This window comes from Tachyglossus aculeatus, chromosome 7 (genome assembly GCF_015852505.1).
Source record: "Tachyglossus aculeatus isolate mTacAcu1 chromosome 7, mTacAcu1.pri, whole genome shotgun sequence".
NCBI classification, from domain to species: Eukaryota; Metazoa; Chordata; class Mammalia; order Monotremata; family Tachyglossidae; genus Tachyglossus; species Tachyglossus aculeatus.
In genome coordinates this window covers 60916220-60918043 of record NC_052072.1, presented here as the reverse complement: position 1 = coordinate 60918043, position 1824 = coordinate 60916220, and the positions used below count along the sequence as shown (strand labels likewise).

Genomic DNA, 1824 nt, shown 5'->3' with positions numbered 1-1824 from the left:
CTCTGTGGACCTTTTTAATCAAACAACTTAACTTTTTAAATAGTTTATACAATAAACCAGCACAGCAATTTTTGTATGTTTGTAAGGGCTTTTTCATGTATTAAAGACAGTTCAAGAAGTACCGTGACATCGAATAACTGTCTTTTTAAGCATTTGGCTCTCAGCGAGACTTGTTTCATGATTTGATTTGCAAAAAACAAACTAGGATGACTAACACTAGGGTAACAGTACCCTCAGTGACTGCTATGTAAAATCAGGAATAATAGTATCACATTTAGAACTCATCAAATTTCTTATTACTGGCATTATTACCACACACATGAATAGTGCCTTTCATTTCCCTAAGCACTCTCACATTCTAGCTTCACAACAATCCTGTGAGGTTGGGAGGGGCAGTACTGTTATCAGCATTTTACAGACAATGAAATTGAGGCACAGAGTAGATGATGACTTGACAGAAGTCACACAGCCGATCAACAGGGCCCCTAAATGACCTGCTAACTCTGTTGGCAAAATTGAAGCCATCAGTCATGAGCTGCCCAAAGCCTTCCCCATTGTACCCTCGGCCTTCTATTTCTTCTTCCTCATCTTTCTGCTTCTCAGCAGTTTCTCAAGAGATCTTCCATGCGCTCTTTCGATCCACCTGCTAGCTGTGCCTTTGACCCTATACCCTCTCACCTCCTAAATTCATCCCCTCCTATGCCCCTCTCATCCCTCACTGCCATTTTCAACTTCTCACTCTGCAAAAGCTCTTTTAAGGTGGTCAATCACCTTGCCCTCTCCTACCTCACCTCACTGCTCTCCTACTACCACTCAGCCCACATGCTTCTCTTCTCTAATGCCAATTCACTCCCTGTACTTTGATCTCATCTATCTCACCGCTGGTCTCTTGCCCACATCTTGCCTCTGGTCCGAAACATTCGCCCTCTTCATATCCAACAGATAATTACTCTCCCCACCTTCAAAGCCTTATTGAAGGCACATTTCCTCTAGGAGGCCTACCCTGATTAAGCCTTCATTTCTACTTCTCCCACTCTCTTCTGTATCACCCTGATTTGCTCCCTTTATTCACTTCTCCCTCAGCCCCACAGCTTTTATGTCTTGGCTTGTCTTTTGCTGTCCAGTTGTTTCTGACCCTTAAGGACTCCATGGACACATCTCTCCCAGAATGCCCCACCTCCCTCTGCAAACATTCTGGTAGTGTATCTACACAGTTTTCTTGGAAAACATATGGAGGTGATTTTCCATTGCCTTCTTCCATGCATTACACGAGTCTCTGCCCTCATATCTTTCCTGTGCTGCTGCTGCCCAGCACCGGTGAGTTTTGACTTGTAGCAGATTGCCTTCCAATCACTAGCCACTGCCTGAGCTAGGAATGGAATGGGTATGCATCTTCTTGACTCTCCCTCCCAGAGCTGAGACTGGTAGTGTACTGGAAACTCTCCAGGTGCAATTTTGAGAGGGGGCATTTCTGTGGACACATATCCATAATTTATTCATTCATATTAATGTCTGTCTTACCTTCTAGACTGTGAGCTCACTGTGGGCAGGGAATGGGTCTACCAACTGTTATTTTGTACTCTTCCAAGTGCTTAGTAGAGTGCTCGACATACAGTAAGCTCTCAGTAAATATAAGTGATTGATTGATGGATCCTTCCTCTCTGCCTTCAAACATGCTTGTTCATGCTTTTCCCTCATCTTGGAACTCCCTTCTCACCACATCAGATAGATCACATCCCTCCCCACATTCAAAGCCCACCTAAAGTTCCACCTCCTCCATAAAGCCTTCCATATTAATTTCCCAGCTCCCTTAGCTGTAAAAAC

General features: G+C 44.1%; 1 non-coding gene across 1 annotated transcript; it reads right to left on the bottom strand.

Annotated features, from left to right (window-relative positions):
• Positions 1 to 1327: 1327 nt before the first annotated feature.
• LOC119931081 lies at positions 1328 to 1465 on the bottom strand. Its single transcript, XR_005451945.1, has one exon. It is a non-coding gene; the product is annotated as a small nucleolar RNA SNORA7 (small nucleolar RNA).
• Positions 1466 to 1824: the final 359 nt, after the last annotated feature.